General features: G+C 38.6%; 47 pseudogenes; all 47 read right to left on the bottom strand.

The window, feature by feature from the left end:
• Positions 1 to 129: 129 nt before the first annotated feature.
• Positions 130 to 248, bottom strand: LOC140569958 (5S ribosomal RNA; annotated as a pseudogene).
• Positions 249 to 433: 185 nt separating this feature from the next.
• LOC140569018 (5S ribosomal RNA) lies at positions 434 to 552 on the bottom strand (annotated as a pseudogene).
• Positions 553 to 737: 185 nt separating this feature from the next.
• LOC140570639 (5S ribosomal RNA) lies at positions 738 to 856 on the bottom strand (annotated as a pseudogene).
• Positions 857 to 1,041: 185 nt separating this feature from the next.
• LOC140572802 (5S ribosomal RNA) lies at positions 1,042 to 1,160 on the bottom strand (annotated as a pseudogene).
• Positions 1,161 to 1,382: 222 nt separating this feature from the next.
• Positions 1,383 to 1,501, bottom strand: LOC140571693 (5S ribosomal RNA; annotated as a pseudogene).
• A 186-nt stretch (positions 1,502 to 1,687) lies between these two features.
• On the bottom strand, positions 1,688 to 1,806 carry LOC140569019 (5S ribosomal RNA; annotated as a pseudogene).
• A 185-nt stretch (positions 1,807 to 1,991) lies between these two features.
• LOC140569020 (5S ribosomal RNA) lies at positions 1,992 to 2,110 on the bottom strand (annotated as a pseudogene).
• Positions 2,111 to 2,295: 185 nt separating this feature from the next.
• LOC140569021 (5S ribosomal RNA) lies at positions 2,296 to 2,414 on the bottom strand (annotated as a pseudogene).
• Positions 2,415 to 2,599: 185 nt separating this feature from the next.
• On the bottom strand, positions 2,600 to 2,718 carry LOC140569022 (5S ribosomal RNA; annotated as a pseudogene).
• A 185-nt stretch (positions 2,719 to 2,903) lies between these two features.
• Positions 2,904 to 3,022, bottom strand: LOC140569024 (5S ribosomal RNA; annotated as a pseudogene).
• Positions 3,023 to 3,207: 185 nt separating this feature from the next.
• LOC140569025 (5S ribosomal RNA) lies at positions 3,208 to 3,326 on the bottom strand (annotated as a pseudogene).
• Positions 3,327 to 3,511: 185 nt separating this feature from the next.
• LOC140570339 (5S ribosomal RNA) lies at positions 3,512 to 3,630 on the bottom strand (annotated as a pseudogene).
• Positions 3,631 to 3,815: 185 nt separating this feature from the next.
• Positions 3,816 to 3,934, bottom strand: LOC140569960 (5S ribosomal RNA; annotated as a pseudogene).
• A 185-nt stretch (positions 3,935 to 4,119) lies between these two features.
• On the bottom strand, positions 4,120 to 4,238 carry LOC140569026 (5S ribosomal RNA; annotated as a pseudogene).
• A 259-nt stretch (positions 4,239 to 4,497) lies between these two features.
• LOC140567222 (5S ribosomal RNA) lies at positions 4,498 to 4,616 on the bottom strand (annotated as a pseudogene).
• A 222-nt stretch (positions 4,617 to 4,838) lies between these two features.
• On the bottom strand, positions 4,839 to 4,957 carry LOC140567990 (5S ribosomal RNA; annotated as a pseudogene).
• A 222-nt stretch (positions 4,958 to 5,179) lies between these two features.
• On the bottom strand, positions 5,180 to 5,298 carry LOC140570534 (5S ribosomal RNA; annotated as a pseudogene).
• A 185-nt stretch (positions 5,299 to 5,483) lies between these two features.
• LOC140569027 (5S ribosomal RNA) lies at positions 5,484 to 5,602 on the bottom strand (annotated as a pseudogene).
• Positions 5,603 to 5,824: 222 nt separating this feature from the next.
• On the bottom strand, positions 5,825 to 5,943 carry LOC140569029 (5S ribosomal RNA; annotated as a pseudogene).
• A 185-nt stretch (positions 5,944 to 6,128) lies between these two features.
• LOC140566701 (5S ribosomal RNA) lies at positions 6,129 to 6,247 on the bottom strand (annotated as a pseudogene).
• Positions 6,248 to 6,469: 222 nt separating this feature from the next.
• LOC140569030 (5S ribosomal RNA) lies at positions 6,470 to 6,588 on the bottom strand (annotated as a pseudogene).
• Positions 6,589 to 6,810: 222 nt separating this feature from the next.
• On the bottom strand, positions 6,811 to 6,929 carry LOC140567173 (5S ribosomal RNA; annotated as a pseudogene).
• Positions 6,930 to 7,114: 185 nt separating this feature from the next.
• LOC140569031 (5S ribosomal RNA) lies at positions 7,115 to 7,233 on the bottom strand (annotated as a pseudogene).
• Positions 7,234 to 7,418: 185 nt separating this feature from the next.
• Positions 7,419 to 7,537, bottom strand: LOC140573073 (5S ribosomal RNA; annotated as a pseudogene).
• Positions 7,538 to 7,759: 222 nt separating this feature from the next.
• Positions 7,760 to 7,878, bottom strand: LOC140569032 (5S ribosomal RNA; annotated as a pseudogene).
• Positions 7,879 to 8,100: 222 nt separating this feature from the next.
• Positions 8,101 to 8,219, bottom strand: LOC140567705 (5S ribosomal RNA; annotated as a pseudogene).
• Positions 8,220 to 8,404: 185 nt separating this feature from the next.
• Positions 8,405 to 8,523, bottom strand: LOC140571845 (5S ribosomal RNA; annotated as a pseudogene).
• Positions 8,524 to 8,709: 186 nt separating this feature from the next.
• LOC140569033 (5S ribosomal RNA) lies at positions 8,710 to 8,828 on the bottom strand (annotated as a pseudogene).
• Positions 8,829 to 9,013: 185 nt separating this feature from the next.
• On the bottom strand, positions 9,014 to 9,132 carry LOC140573361 (5S ribosomal RNA; annotated as a pseudogene).
• Positions 9,133 to 9,318: 186 nt separating this feature from the next.
• Positions 9,319 to 9,437, bottom strand: LOC140569034 (5S ribosomal RNA; annotated as a pseudogene).
• A 222-nt stretch (positions 9,438 to 9,659) lies between these two features.
• On the bottom strand, positions 9,660 to 9,778 carry LOC140570641 (5S ribosomal RNA; annotated as a pseudogene).
• Positions 9,779 to 9,964: 186 nt separating this feature from the next.
• On the bottom strand, positions 9,965 to 10,083 carry LOC140566110 (5S ribosomal RNA; annotated as a pseudogene).
• Positions 10,084 to 10,305: 222 nt separating this feature from the next.
• On the bottom strand, positions 10,306 to 10,424 carry LOC140572713 (5S ribosomal RNA; annotated as a pseudogene).
• Positions 10,425 to 10,609: 185 nt separating this feature from the next.
• Positions 10,610 to 10,728, bottom strand: LOC140569035 (5S ribosomal RNA; annotated as a pseudogene).
• A 185-nt stretch (positions 10,729 to 10,913) lies between these two features.
• LOC140566111 (5S ribosomal RNA) lies at positions 10,914 to 11,032 on the bottom strand (annotated as a pseudogene).
• Positions 11,033 to 11,254: 222 nt separating this feature from the next.
• On the bottom strand, positions 11,255 to 11,373 carry LOC140569036 (5S ribosomal RNA; annotated as a pseudogene).
• A 259-nt stretch (positions 11,374 to 11,632) lies between these two features.
• On the bottom strand, positions 11,633 to 11,751 carry LOC140569037 (5S ribosomal RNA; annotated as a pseudogene).
• Positions 11,752 to 11,973: 222 nt separating this feature from the next.
• LOC140571694 (5S ribosomal RNA) lies at positions 11,974 to 12,092 on the bottom strand (annotated as a pseudogene).
• Positions 12,093 to 12,278: 186 nt separating this feature from the next.
• Positions 12,279 to 12,397, bottom strand: LOC140569038 (5S ribosomal RNA; annotated as a pseudogene).
• Positions 12,398 to 12,619: 222 nt separating this feature from the next.
• Positions 12,620 to 12,738, bottom strand: LOC140570642 (5S ribosomal RNA; annotated as a pseudogene).
• Positions 12,739 to 12,960: 222 nt separating this feature from the next.
• LOC140572714 (5S ribosomal RNA) lies at positions 12,961 to 13,079 on the bottom strand (annotated as a pseudogene).
• A 185-nt stretch (positions 13,080 to 13,264) lies between these two features.
• On the bottom strand, positions 13,265 to 13,383 carry LOC140569041 (5S ribosomal RNA; annotated as a pseudogene).
• Positions 13,384 to 13,568: 185 nt separating this feature from the next.
• Positions 13,569 to 13,687, bottom strand: LOC140566113 (5S ribosomal RNA; annotated as a pseudogene).
• A 259-nt stretch (positions 13,688 to 13,946) lies between these two features.
• LOC140567223 (5S ribosomal RNA) lies at positions 13,947 to 14,065 on the bottom strand (annotated as a pseudogene).
• A 185-nt stretch (positions 14,066 to 14,250) lies between these two features.
• Positions 14,251 to 14,369, bottom strand: LOC140570867 (5S ribosomal RNA; annotated as a pseudogene).
• Positions 14,370 to 14,591: 222 nt separating this feature from the next.
• On the bottom strand, positions 14,592 to 14,710 carry LOC140569042 (5S ribosomal RNA; annotated as a pseudogene).
• A 222-nt stretch (positions 14,711 to 14,932) lies between these two features.
• LOC140569043 (5S ribosomal RNA) lies at positions 14,933 to 15,051 on the bottom strand (annotated as a pseudogene).
• Between the last annotated feature and the right edge of the window lie 134 nt (positions 15,052 to 15,185).

The following is a 15,185-nucleotide window of genomic DNA, read 5'->3' on the forward strand; positions in this document are numbered from 1 at the left end:
AAAACCAAGCAAAAGCATTCCATTTCAACACATCAACATTTACAACACAAAAGAGTTTCAACTACAAATTTGTGCAAAAGATGTAAATAACATGGAAATGTAAGCTTTAATTGTTTGCAGGGTTGGAAAAGCTTACAACACCTGGTATTCCCAGACAGTCTCCCATTCAAGTACTAACCAGGCCCAACCCTAGGTAGCTTCTGAGATCAGACGAGATCAGGAATTCTAAGGGTGGAATGGCCGTAAGCAGAAGCACCTTGCAAACTAGAGGATTCAAATTTCATAGCTAAGACCATATTTGTTCAAAACCAAGCAAAAGCATTCCATTTCAACACATCAACATTTACAACACAAAAGAGTTTCAACTACAAATTTGTGCAAAAGATGTAAATAACATGGAAATGTAAGCTTTAATTGTTTGCAGGATTGGAAAAGCTTACAACACCTGGTATTCCCAGACAGTCTCCCATTCAAGTACTAACCAGGCCCAACCCTAGGTAGCTTCTGAGATCAGACGAGATCAGGCATTCTAAGGGTGGAATGGCCGTAAGCAGAAGCACCTTGCAAACTAGAGGATTCAAATTTCATAGCTAAGACCATATTTGTTCAAAACCAAGCAAAAGCATTCCATTTCAACACATCAACATTTACAACACAAAAGAGTTTCAACTACAAATTTGTGCAAAAGATGTAAATAACATGGAAATGTAAGCTTTAATTGTTTGCAGGATTGGAAAAGCTTACAACACCTGATATTCCCAGACAGTCTCCCATTCAAGTACTAACCAGGCCCAACCCTAGGTAGCTTCTGAGATCAGACGAGATCAGGCATTCTAAGGGTGGAATGGCCGTAAGCAGAAGCACCTTGCAAACTAGAGGATTCAAATTTCATAGCTAAGACCATATTTGTTCAAAACCAAGCAAAAGCATTCCATTTCAACACATCAACATTTACAACACAAAAGAGTTTCAACTACAAATTTGTGCAAAAGATGTAAATAACATGGAAATGTAAGCTTTAATTGTTTGCAGGATTGGAAAAGCTTAAAACACCTGGTATTCCCAGACAGTCTCCCATTCAAGTACTAACCAGGCCCAACCCTAGGTAGCTTCTGAGATCAGACGAGATCAGGCATTCTAAGGGTGGAATGGCCGTAAGCAGAAGCACCTTGCAAACTAGAGGATTCAAATTTCATAGCTAAGACCATATTTGTTCAAAACCAAGCAAAAGCATTCCATTTCAACACATCAACATTTACAACACAAAGAATTCCATTTCAACACATCAACATTTACAACACAAAAGAGTTTCATCTACAAATTTGTGCAAAAGATGTAAATAACATGGAAATGTAAGCTTTAATTGTTTGCAGGATTGGAAAAGCTTACAACACCTGATATTCCCAGACAGTCTCCCATTCAAGTACTAACCAGGCCCAACCCTAGGTAGCTTCTGAGATCAGACGAGATCAGGCATTCTAAGGGTGGAATGGCCATAAGCAGAAGCAGCTTGCAAACCTAGAGGATTCAAATTTCATAGCTAAGACCATATTTGTTCAAAACCAAGCAAAAGCATTCCATTTCAACACATCAACATTTACAACACAAAAGAGTTTCAACTACAAATTTGTGCAAAAGATGTAAATAACATGGAAATGTAAGCTTTAATTGTTTGCAGGATTGGAAAAGCTTACAACACCTGGTATTCCCAGACAGTCTCCCATTCAAGTACTAACCAGGCCCAACCCTAGGTAGCTTCTGAGATCAGACGAGATCAGGCATTCTAAGGGTGGAATGGCCGTAAGCAGAAGCACCTTGCAAACTAGAGGATTCAAATTTCATAGCTAAGACCATATTTGTTCAAAACCAAGCAAAAGCATTCCATTTCAACACATCAACATTTACAACACAAAAGAGTTTCAACTACAAATTTGTGCAAAAGATGTAAAAAACATGGAAATGTAAGCTTTAATTGTTTGCAGGATTGGAAAAGCTTACAACACCTGGTATTCCCAGACAGTCTCCCATTCAAGTACTAACCAGGCCCAACCCTAGGTAGCTTCTGAGATCAGACGAGATCAGGCATTCTAAGGGTGGAATGGCCGTAAGCAGAAGCACCTTGCAAACTAGAGGATTCAAATTTCATAGCTAAGACCATATTTGTTCAAAACCAAGCAAAAGCATTCCATTTCAACACATCAACATTTACAACACAAAAGAGTTTCAACTACAAATTTGTGCAAAAGATGTAAATAACATGGAAATGTAAGCTTTAATTGTTTGCAGGATTGGAAAAGCTTACAACACCTGGTATTCCCAGACAGTCTCCCATTCAAGTACTAACCAGGCCCAACCCTAGGTAGCTTCTGAGATCAGACGAGATCAGGCATTCTAAGGGTGGAATGGCCGTAAGCAGAAGCACCTTGCAAACTAGAGGATTCAAATTTCATAGCTAAGACCATATTTGTTCAAAACCAAGCAAAAGCATTCCATTTCAACACATCAACATTTACAACACAAAAGAGTTTCAACTACAAATTTGTGCAAAAGATGTAAATAACATGGAAATGTAAGCTTTAATTGTTTGCAGGATTGGAAAAGCTTACAACACCTGGTATTCCCAGACAGTCTCCCATTCAAGTACTAACCAGGCCCAACCCTAGGTAGCTTCTGAGATCAGACGAGATCAGGCATTCTAAGGGTGGAATGGCCGTAAGCAGAAGCACCTTGCAAACTAGAGGATTCAAATTTCATAGCTAAGACCATATTTGTTCAAAACCAAGCAAAAGCATTCCATTTCAACACATCAACATTTACAACACAAAAGAGTTTCAACTACAAATTTGTGCAAAAGATGTAAATAACATGGAAATGTAAGCTTTAATTGTTTGCAGGATTGGAAAAGCTTACAACACCTGGTATTCCCAGACAGTCTCCCATTCAAGTACTAACCAGGCCCAACCCTAGGTAGCTTCTGAGATCAGACGAGATCAGGCATTCTAAGGGTGGAATGGCCGTAAGCAGAAGCACCTTGCAAACTAGAGGATTCAAATTTCATAGCTAAGACCATATTTGTTCAAAACCAAGCAAAAGCATTCCATTTCAACACATCAACATTTACAACACAAAAGAGTTTCAACTACAAATTTGTGCAAAAGATGTAAATAACATGGAAATGTAAGCTTTAATTGTTTGCAGGATTGGAAAAGCTTACAACACCTGGTATTCCCAGACAGTCTCCCATTCAAGTACTAACCAGGCCCAACCCTAGGTAGCTTCTGAGATCAGACGAGATCAGGCATTCTAAGGGTGGAATGGCCGTAAGCAGAAGCACCTTGCAAACTAGAGGATTCAAATTTCATAGCTAAGACCATATTTGTTCAAAACCAAGCAAAAGCATTCCATTTCAACACATCAACATTTACAACACAAAAGAGTTTCAACTACAAATTTGTGCAAAAGATGTAAATAACATGGAAATGTAAGCTTTAATTGTTTGCAGGATTGGAAAAGCTTACAACACCTGGTATTCCCAGACAGTCTCCCATTCAAGTACTAACCAGGCCCAACCCCAGGTAGCTTCTGAGATCAGACGAGATCAGGCATTCTAAGGGTGGAATGGCCGTAAGCAGAAGCACCTTGCAAACTAGAGGATTCAAATTTCATAGCTAAGACCATATTTGTTCAAAACCAAGCAAAAGCATTCCATTTCAACACATCAACATTTACAACACAAAAGAGTTTCAACTACAAATTTGTGCAAAAGATGTAAATAACATGGAAATGTAAGCTTTAATTGTTTGCAGGGTTGGAAAAGCTTACAACACCTGGTATTCCCAGACAGTCTCCCATTCAAGTACTAACCAGGCCCAACCCTAGGTAGCTTCTGAGATCAGACGAGATCAGGAATTCTAAGGGTGGAATGGCCGTAAGCAGAAGCACCTTGCAAACTAGAGGATTCAAATTTCATAGCTAAGACCATATTTGTTCAAAACCAAGCAAAAGCATTCCATTTCAACACATCAACATTTACAACACAAAAGAGTTTCAACTACAAATTTGTGCAAAAGATGTAAATAACATGGAAATGTAAGCTTTAATTGTTTGCAGGATTGGAAAAGCTTACAACACCTGGTATTCCCAGACAGTCTCCCATTCAAGTACTAACCAGGCCCAACCCTAGGTAGCTTCTGAGATCAGACGAGATCAGGCATTCTAAGGGTGGAATGGCCGTAAGCAGAAGCACCTTGCAAACTAGAGGATTCAAATTTCATAGCTAAGACCATATTTGTTCAAAACCAAGCAAAAGCATTCCATTTCAACACATCAACATTTACAACACAAAGCATTCCATTTCAACACATCAACATTTACAACACAAAGCATTCCATTTCAACACATCAACATTTACAACACAAAAGAGTTTCATCTACAAATTTGTGCAAAAGATGTAAATAACATGGAAATGTAAGCTTTAATTGTTTGCAGGATTGGAAAAGCTTACAACACCTGGTATTCCCAGACAGTCTCCCATTCAAGTACTAACCGTGCCCAACCCTAGGTAGCTCCTGAGATCAGACGAGATCAGGCATTCTAAGGGTGGAATGGCCATAAGCAGAAGCACCTTGCAAACTAGAGGATTCAAATTTCATAGCTAAGACCATATTTGTTCAAAACCAAGCAAAAGCATTCCATTTCAACACATCAACATTTACAACACAAAGCATTCCATTTCAACACATCAACATTTACAACACAAAAGAGTTTCATCTACAAATTTGTGCAAAAGATGTAAATAACATGGAAATGTAAGCTTTAATTGTTTGCAGGATTGGAAAAGCTTACAACACCTGGTATTCCCAGACAGTCTCCAATTCAAGTACTAACCGTGCCCAACCCTAGGTAGCTTCTGAGATCAGACAAGATCAGGCAATCTAAGGGTGGAATGGCCGTAAGCAGAAGCACCTTGCAAACTAGAGGATTCAAATTTCATAGCTAAGACCATATTTGTTCAAAACCAAGCAAAAGCATTCCATTTCAACACATCAACATTTACAACACAAAGCATTCCATTTTAACACATCAACATTTACAACACAAAAGAGTTTCATCTACAAATTTGTGCAAAAGATGTAAATAACATGGAAATGTAAGCTTTAATTGTTTGCAGGATTGGAAAAGCTTACAACACCTGGTATTCCCAGACAGTCTCCCATTCAAGTACTAACCAGGCCCAACCCTAGGTAGCTTCTGAGATCAGACGAGATCAGGCATTCTAAAGGTGGAATGGCCGTAAGCAGAAGCACCTTGCAAACTAGAGGATTCAAATTTCATAGCTAAGACCATATTTGTTCAAAACCAAGCAAAAGCATTCCATTTCAACACATCAACATTTACAACACAAAAGAGTTTCAACTACAAATTTGTGCAAAAGATGTAAAAAACATGGAAATGTAAGCTTTAATTGTTTGCAGGATTGGAAAAGCTTACAACACCTGGTATTCCCAGACAGTCTCCCATTCAAGTACTAACCAGGCCCAACCCTAGGTAGCTTCTGAGATCAGACGAGATCAGGCATTCTAAGGGTGGAATGGCCGTAAGCAGAAGCACCTTGCAAACTAGAGGATTCAAATTTCATAGCTAAGACCATATTTGTTCAAAACCAAGCAAAAGCATTCCATTTCAACACATCAACATTTACAACACAAAGCATTCCATTTCAACACATCAACATTTACAACACAAAAGAGTTTCATCTACAAATTTGTGCAAAAGATGTAAATAACATGGAAATGTAAGCTTTAATTGTTTGCAGGATTGGAAAAGCTTACAACACCTGGTATTCCCAGACAGTCTCCCATTCAAGTACTAACCAGGCCCAACCCTAGGTAGCTTCTGAGATCAGACGAGATCAGGCATTCTAAGGGTGGAATGGCCGTAAGCAGAAGCACCTTCCAAACTAGAGGATTCAAATTTCATAGCTAAGACCATATTTGTTCAAAACCAAGCAAAAGCATTCCATTTCAACACATCAACATTTACAACACAAAAGAGTTTCAACTACAAATTTGTGCAAAAGATGTAAATAACATGGAAATGTAAGCTTTAATTGTTTGCAGGATTGGAAAAGCTTACAAAACCTGGTATTCCCAGACAGTCTCCCATTCAAGTACTAACCAGGCCCAACCCTAGTTAGCTTCTGAGATCAGACGAGATCAGGCATTCTAAGGGTGGAATGGCCGTAAGCAGAAGCACCTTGCAAACTAGAGGATTCAAATTTCATAGCTAAGACCATATTTGTTCAAAACCAAGCAAAAGCATTCAATTTCAACACATCAACATTTACAACACAAAGCATTCCATTTCAACACATCAACATTTACAACACAAAAGAGTTTCAACTACAAATTTGTGCAAGAGATGTAAATAACATGGAAATGTAAGCTTTAATTGTTTGCAGGATTGGAAAAGCTTACAACACCTGGTATTCCCAGACAGTCTCCCATTCAAGTACTAACCAGGCCCAACCCTAGGTAGCTTCTGAGATCAGACGAGATCAGGCATTCTAAGGGTGGAATGGCCGTAAGCAGAAGCACCTTGCAAACTAGAGGATTCAAATTTCATAGCTAAGACCATATTTGTTCAAAACCAAGCAAAAGCATTCCATTTCAACACATCAACATTTACAACACAAAGCATTCCATTTCAACACATCAACATTTACAACACAAAAGAGTTTCATCTACAAATTTGTGCAAAAGATGTAAATAACATGGAAATGTAAGCTTTAATTGTTTGCAGGATTGGAAAAGCTTACAACACCTGATATTCCAAGACAGTCTCCCATTCAAGTACTAACCAGGCCCAGCCCTAGGTAGCTTCTGAGAGCAGACGAGATCAGGCATTCTAAGGGTGGAATGGCTGTAAGCAGAAGCCCCTTGCAAACTAGAGGATTCAAATTTCATAGCTAAGACCATATTTGTTCAAAACCAAGCAAAAGCATTCCATTTCAACACATCAACATTTACAACACAAAAGAGTTTCAACTACAAATTTGTGCAATAGATGTAAATAACATGGAAATGTAAGCTTTAATTGTTTGCAGGATTGGAAAAGCTTACAACACCTGGTATTCCCAGACAGTCTCCCATTCAAGTACTAACCAGGCCCAACCCTAGGTAGCTTCTGAGATCAGACGAGATCAGGCATTCTAAGGGTGGAATGGCCGTAAGCAGAAGCACCTTGCAAACTAGAGGATTCAAATTTCATAGCTAAGACCATATTTGTTCAAAACCAAGCAAAAGCATTCCATTTCAACACATCAACATTTACAACACAAAAGAGTTTCAACTACAAATTTGTGCAAAAGATGTAAATAACATGGAAATGTAAGCTTTAATTGTTTGCAGGATTGGAAAAGCTTACAACACCTGGTATTCCCAGACAGTCTCCCATTCAAGTACTAACCAGGCCCAACCCTAGGTAGCTTCTGAGATCAGACGAGATCAGGCATTATAAGGGTGGAATGGCCGTAAGCAGAAGCACCTTGCAAACTAGAGGATTCAAATTTCATAGCTAAGATCATATTTGTTCAAAACCAAGCAAAAGCATTCCATTTCAACACATCAACATTTACAACACAAAGCATTCCATTTCAACACATCAACATTTACAACACAAAAGAGTTTCATCTACAAATTTGTGCAAAAGATGTAAATAACATGGAAATGTAAGCTTTAATTGTTTGCAGGATTGGAAAAGCTTACAACACCTGGTATTCCCAGACAGTCTCCCATTCAAGTACTAACCAGGCCCAACCCTAGGTAGCTTCTGAGATCAGACGAGATCAGGCATTCTAAGGGTGGAATGGCCGTAAGCAGAAGCACCTTGCAAACTAGAGGATTCAAATTTCATAGCTAAGACCATATTTGTTCAAAACCAAGCAAAAGCATTCCATTTCAACACATCAACATTTACAACACAAAGCATTCCATTTCAACACATCAACATTTACAACACAAAAGAGTTTCATCTACAAATTTGTGCAAAAGATGTAAATAACATGGAAATGTAAGCTTTAATTGTTTGCAGGATTGGAAAAGCTTACAACACCTGATATTCCAAGACAGTCTCCCATTCAAGTACTAACCAGGCCCAACCCTAGGTAGCTTCTGAGAGCAGACGAGATCAGGCATTCTAAGGGTGGAATGGCCCTAAGCAGAAGCACCTTGCAAACTAGAGGATTCAAATTTCATAGCTAAGACCATATTTGTTCAAAACCAAGCAAAAGCATTCCATTTCAACACATCAACATTTACAACACAAAAGAGTTTCAACTACAAATTTGTGCAAAAGATGTAAATAACATGGAAATGTAAGCTTTAATTGTTTGCAGGATTGGAAAAGCTTACAACACCTGGTATTCCCAGACAGTCTCCCATTCAAGTACTAACCAGGCCCAACCCTAGGTAGCTTCTGAGATCAGACGAGATCAGGCATTCTAAGGGTGGAATGGCCGTAGGCAGAAGCACCTTGCAAACCTAGAGGATTCAAATTTCATAGCTAAGACCATATTTGTTCAAAACCAAGCAAAAGCATTCCATTTCAACACATCAACATTTACAACACAAAAGAGTTTCAAATACAAATTTGTGCAAAAGATGTAAATAACATGGAAATGTAAGCTTTAATTGTTTGCAGGATTGGAAAAGCTTACAACACCTGGTATTCCCAGACAGTCTCCCATTCAAGTACTAACCAGGCCCAACCCTAGGTAGCTTCTGAGATCAGACGAGATCAGGCATTCTAAGGGTGGAATGGCCGTAAGCAGAAGCACCTTGCAAACTAGAGGATTCAAATTTCATAGCTAAGACCATATTTGTTCAAAACCAAGCAAAAGCATTCCATTTCAACACATCAACATTTACAACACAAAAGAGTTTCAACTACAAATTTGTGCAAAAGATGTAAATAACATGGAAATGTAAGCTTTAATTGTTTGCAGGATTGGAAAAGCTTACAACACCTGGTATTCCCAGACAGTCTCCCATTCAAGTACTAACCAGGCCCAACCCTAGGTAGCTTCTGAGACCAGACGAGATCAGGCATTCTAAGGGTGGAATGGCCGTAGGCAGAAGCACCTTGCAAACCTAGAGGATTCAAATTTCATAGCTAAGACCATATTTGTTCAAAACCAAGCAAAAGCATTCCATTTCAACACATCAACATTTACAACACAAAAGAGTTTCAACTACAAATTTGTGCAAAAGATGTAAATAACATGGAAATGTAAGCTTTAATTGTTTGCAGGATTGGAAAAGCTTACAACACCTGGTATTCCCAGACAGTCTCCCATTCAAGTACTAACCAGGCCCAACCCTAGGTAGCTTCTGAGATCAGACGAGATCAGGCATTCTAAGGGTGGAATGGCCGTAAGCAGAAGCACCTTGCAAACTAGAGGATTCAAATTTCATAGCTAAGACCATATTTGTTCAAAACCAAGCAAAAGCATTCCATTTCAACACATCAACATTTACAACACAAAGAATTCCATTTCAACACATCAACATTTACAACACAAAAGAGTTTCATCTACAAATTTGTGCAAAAGATGTAAATAACATGGAAATGTAAGCTTTAATTGTTTGCAGGATTGGAAAAGCTTACAACACCTGATATTCCCAGACAGTCTCCCATTCAAGTACTAACCAGGCCCAACCCTAGGTAGCTTCTGAGATCAGACGAGATCAGGCATTCTAAGGGTGGAATGGCCGTAAGCAGAAGCACCTTGCAAACCTAGAGGATTCAAATTTCATAGCTAAGACCATATTTGTTCAAAACCAAGCAAAAGCATTCCATTTCAACACATCAACATTTACAACACAAAAGAGTTTCAACTACAAATTTGTGCAAAAGATGTAAATAACATGGAAATGTAAGCTTTAATTGTTTGCAGGATTGGAAAAGCTTACAACACCTGATATTCCCAGACAGTCTCCCATTCAAGTACTAACCAGGCCCAACCCTAGGTAGCTTCTGAGATCAGACGAGATCAGGGATTCTACGGGTGGAATGGCCGTAAGCAGAAGCACCTTGCAAACTAGAGGATTCAAATTTCATAGCTAAGACCATATTTGTTCAAAACCAAGCAAAAGCATTCCATTTCAACACATCAACATTTACAACACAAAGCATTTCATTTCAACACATCAACATTTACAACACAAAAGAGTTTCAACTACAAATTTGTGCAAAAGATGTAAATAACATGGAAATGTAAGCTTTAATTGTTTGCAGGATTGGAAAAGCTTACAACACCTGGTATTCCCAGACAGTCTCCCATTCAAGTACTAACCAGGCCCAACCCTAGGTAGCTTCTGAGATCAGACGAGATTAGGCATTCTAAGGGTGGAATGGCCGTAAGCAGAAGCACCTTGCAAACTAGAGGATTCAAATTTCATAGCTCAGACCATATTTGTTCAAAACCAAGCAAAAGCATTCCATTTCAACACATCAACATTTACAACACAAAAGAGTTTCAACTACAAATTTGTGCAAAAGATGTAAATAACATGGAAATGTAAGCTTTAATTGTTTGCAGGATTGGAAAAGCTTACAACACCTGGTATTCCCAGACAGTCTCCCATTCAAGTACTAACCAGGCCCAACCCTAGGTAGCTTCTGAGATCAGACGAGATCAGGCATTCTAAGGGTGGAATGGCCGTAAGCAGAAGCACCTTGCAAACTAGAGGATTCAAATTTCATAGCTAAGACCATATTTGTTCAAAACCAAGCAAAAGCATTCCATTTCAACACATCAACATTTACAACACAAAAGAGTTTCAACTACAAATTTGTGCAAAAGATGTAAATAACATGGAAATGTAAGCTTTAATTGTTTGCAGGATTGGAAAAGCTTACAACACCTGATATTCCCAGACAGTCTCCCATTCAAGTACTAACCAGGCCCAACCCTAGGTAGCTTCTGAGATCAGACGAGATCAGGGATTCTACGGGTGGAATGGCCGTAAGCAGAAGCACCTTGCAAACTAGAGGATTCAAATTTCATAGCTAAGACCATATTTGTTCAAAACCAAGCAAAAGCATTCCATTTCAACACATCAACATTTACAACACAAAGCATTTCATTTCAACACATCAACATTTACAACACAAAAGAGTTTCAACTACAAATTTGTGCAAAAGATGTAAATAACATGGAAATGTAAGCTTTAATTGTTTGCAGGATTGGAAAAGCTTACAACACCTGGTATTCCCAGACAGTCTCCCATTCAAGTACTAACCAGGCCCAACCCTAGGTAGCTTCTGAGATCAGACGAGATCAGGCATTCTAAGGGTGGAATGGCCGTAAGCAGAAGCACCTTGCAAACTAGAGGATTCAAATTTCATAGCTAAGACCATATTTGTTCAAAACCAAGCAAAAGCATTCCATTTCAACACATCAACATTTACAACACAAAGCATTCCATTTCAACACATCAACATTTACAACACAAAGCATTCCATTTCAACACATCAACATTTACAACACAAAAGAGTTTCATCTACAAATTTGTGCAAAAGATGTAAATAACATGGAAAAGTAAGCTTTAATTGTTTGCAGGATTGGAAAAGCTTACAACACCTGGTATTCCCAGACAGTCTCCCATTCAAGTACTAACCAGGCCCAACCCTAGGTAGCTTCTGAGATCAGACGAGATCAGGCATTCTAAGGGTGGAATGGCCGTAAGCAGAAGCACCTTGCAAACTAGAGGATTCAAATTTCATAGCTAAGACCATATTTGTTCAAAACCAAGCAAAAGCATTCCATTTCAACACATCAACATTTACAACACAAAGAATTCCATTTCAACACATCAACATTTACAACACAAAAGAGTTTCATCTACAAATTTGTGCAAAAGATGTAAATAACATGGAAATGTAAGCTTTAATTGTTTGCAGGATTGGAAAAGCTTACAACACCTGATATTCCCAGACAGTCTCCCATTCAAGTACTAACCAGGCCCAACCCTAGGTAGCTTCTGAGATCAGACGAGATCAGGCATTCTAAGGGTGGAATGGCCATAAGCAGAAGCACCTTGCAAACCTAGAGGATTCAAATTTCATAGCTAAGACCATATTTGTTCAAAACCAAGCAAAAGCATTCCATTTCAACACATCAACATTTACAACACAAAAGAGTTTCAACTACAAATTTGTGCAAAAGATGTAAATAACATGGAAATGTAAGCTTTAATTGTTTGCAGGATTGGAAAAGCTTACAACACCTGGTATTCCCAGACAGTCTCCCATTCAAGTACTAACCAGGCCCAACCCTAGGTAGCTTCTGAGATCAGACGAGATCAGGCATTCTAAGGGTGGAATGGCCGTAAGCAGAAGCACATTGCAAACTAGAGGATTCAAATTTCATAGCTAAGACCATATTTGTTCAAAACCAAGCAAAAGCATTCCATTTCAACACATCAACATTTACAACACAAAGAATTCCATTTCAACACATCAACATTTACAACACAAAAGTGTTTCATCTACAAATTTGTGCAAAAGATGTAAATAACATGGAAATGTAAGCTTTAATTGTTTGCAGGATTGGAAAAGCTTACAACACCTGATATTCCCAGACAGTCTCCCATTCAAGTACTAACCAGGCCCAACCCTAGGTAGCTTCTGAGATCAGACGAGATCAGGCATTCTAAGGGTGGAATGGCCGTAAGCAGAAGCACCTTGCAAACTAGAGGATTCAAATTTCATAGCTAAGATCATATTTGTTCAAAACCAAGCAAAAGCATTCCATTTCAACACATCAACATTTACAACACAAAGCATTCCATTTCAACACATCAACATTTACAACACAAAAGAGTTTCAACTACAAATTTGTGCAAAAGATGTAAATAACATGGAAATGTAAGCTTTAATTGTTTGCAGGATTGGAAAAGCTTACAACACCTGGTATTCCCAGACAGTCTCCCATTCAAGTACTAACCAGGCCCAACCCTAGGTAGCTTCTGAGATCAGACGAGATTAGGCATTCTAAGGGTGGAATGGCCGTAAGCAGAAGCACCTTGCAAACTAGAGGATTCAAATTTTATAGCTCAGACCATATTTGTTCAAAACCAAGCAAAAGCATTCCATTTCAACACATCAACATTTACAACACAAAAGAGTTTCAACTACAAATTTGTGCAAAAGATGTAAATAACATGGAAATGTAAGCTTTAATTGTTTGCAGGATTGGAAAAGCTTACAACACCTGGTATTCCCAGACAGTCTCCCATTCAAGTACTAACCAGGCCCAACCCTAGGTAGCTTCTGAGATCAGACGAGATCAGGCATTCTAAGGGTGGAATGGCCGTAAGCAGAAGCACCTTGCAAACTAGAGGATTCAAATTTCATAGCTAAGACCATATTTGTTCAAAACCAAGCAAAAGCATTCCATTTCAACACATCAACATTTACAACACAAAAGAGTTTCAACTACAAATTTGTGCAAAAGATGTAAATAACATGGAAATGTAAGCTTTAATTGTTTGCAGGATTGGAAAAGCTTACAACACCTGATATTCCCAGACAGTCTCCCATTCAAGTACTAACCAGGCCCAACCCTAGGTAGCTTCTGAGATCAGACGAGATCAGGGATTCTACGGGTGGAATGGCCGTAAGCAGAAGCACCTTGCAAACTAGAGGATTCAAATTTCATAGCTAAGACCATATTTGTTCAAAACCAAGCAAAAGCATTCCATTTCAACACATCAACATTTACAACACAAAGCATTCCATTTCAACACATCAACATTTACAACACAAAGCATTCCATTTCAACACATCAACATTTACAACACAAAAGAGTTTCATCTACAAATTTGTGCAAAAGATGTAAATAACATGGAAATGTAAGCTTTAATTGTTTGCAGGATTGGAAAAGCTTACAACACCTGGTATTCCCAGACAGTCTCCCATTCAAGTACTAACCGTGCCCAACCCTAGGTAGCTCCTGAGATCAGACGAGATCAGGCATTCTAAGGGTGGAATGGCCATAAGCAGAAGCACCTTGCAAACTAGAGGATTCAAATTTCATAGCTAAGACCATATTTGTTCAAAACCAAGCAAAAGCATTCCATTTCAACACATCAACATTTACAACACAAAAGAGTTTCAACTACAAATTTGTGCAAAAGATGTAAATAACATGGAAATGTAAGCTTTAATTGTTTGCAGGATTGGAAAAGCTTACAACACCTGGTATTCCCAGACAGTCTCCCATTCAAGTACTAACCAGGCCCAACCCTTGGTAGCTTCTGAGATCAGACAAGATCAGGCATTCTAAGGGTGGAATGGCCGTAAGCAGAAGCACCTTCCAAACTAGAGGATTCAAATTTCATAGCTAAGACCATATTTGTTCAAAACCAAGCAAAAGCATTCCATTTCAACACATCAACATTTACAACACAAAGCATTCCATTTCAACACATCAACATTTACAACACAAAAGAGTTTCAACTACAAATTTGTGCAAAAGATGTAAATAACATGGAAATGTAAGCTTTAATTGTTTGCAGGATTGGAAAAGCTTACAACACCTGGTATTCCCAGACAGTCTCCCATTCAAGTACTAACCAGGCCCAACCCTAGGTAGCTTCTGAGATCAGACGAGATCAGGCATTCTAAGGGTGGAATGGCCGTAAGCAGAAGCACCTTGCAAACTAGAGGATTCAAATTTCATAGCTAAGACCATATTTGTTCAAAACCAAGCAAAAGCATTCCATTTCAACACATCAACATTTACAACACAAAGCATTCCATTTTAACACATCAACATTTACAACACAAAAGAGTTTCATCTACAAATTTGTGCAAAAGATGTAAATAACATGGAAATGTAAGCTTTAATTGTTTGCAGGATTGGAAAAGCTTACAACACCTGGTATTCCCAGACAGTCTCCCATTCAAGTACTAACCAGGCCCAACCCTAGGTAGCTTCTGAGATCAGACGAGATCAGGCATTCTAAGGGTGGAATGGCCGTAAGCAGAAGCACCTTGCAAACTAGAGGATTCAAATTTCATAGCTAAGACCATATTTGTTCAAAACCAAGCAAAAGCATTCCATTTCAACACATCAACATTTACAACACAAAAGAGTTTCAACTACAAATTTGTGCAAA

This window comes from Salminus brasiliensis, chromosome 11 (assembly GCF_030463535.1).
Source record: "Salminus brasiliensis chromosome 11, fSalBra1.hap2, whole genome shotgun sequence".
NCBI lineage: Eukaryota > Metazoa > Chordata > Actinopteri > Characiformes > Bryconidae > Salminus > Salminus brasiliensis.